Genomic DNA, 508 nt, shown 5'->3' with positions numbered 1-508 from the left:
GCATAAAGCACATCACGTAGTCTTTGCTGGCGTTGACCTCCCTTGGAATCAGCCACTTGAAGCACAACGTCACCGGTGCCTTCAATGGGGACCTTAGACTTAACACCAACCGTGATGGTTCCAGTACCAGCGGTCTTGGAAACGAACCACTCGGCATGTTGAGTGACGTGGCTGGTGCACCCCGAGTCAATAGTCCAGCTGGAGTCGAAGGCGGAGGAGGCTTGAGCCGTAAGGCTGATGGCCGGCGGCATAAGTTCCGGTCGTTGAGGCGCGGAAAGTCACGGTCGTCGGCGGCGGAGACTTGCGTTGGGCTCATAATCTATGAGAGGGAGGTCTGGAGTAAAGGACTTAATCGATAGAAGGTTAAAAAAATGTGCTTGAAAGTTAAGTGAGGCGGCAGTGGCCGCCGGTGAGACTTACTGTCCAGCCATTTTGGCTATTTGGCTACATTGTGTAACAAACATAGTTTTGTGTTACACAAGTAACCTGCAGCTATGCATACAAGTCA

Source organism: Phytophthora parasitica (assembly GCF_000247585.1).
Source record: "Phytophthora parasitica INRA-310 unplaced genomic scaffold supercont2.155, whole genome shotgun sequence".
NCBI lineage: Eukaryota > Oomycota > Peronosporomycetes > Peronosporales > Peronosporaceae > Phytophthora > Phytophthora nicotianae.
Note: the sequence above shows the minus strand (reverse complement) of the source record.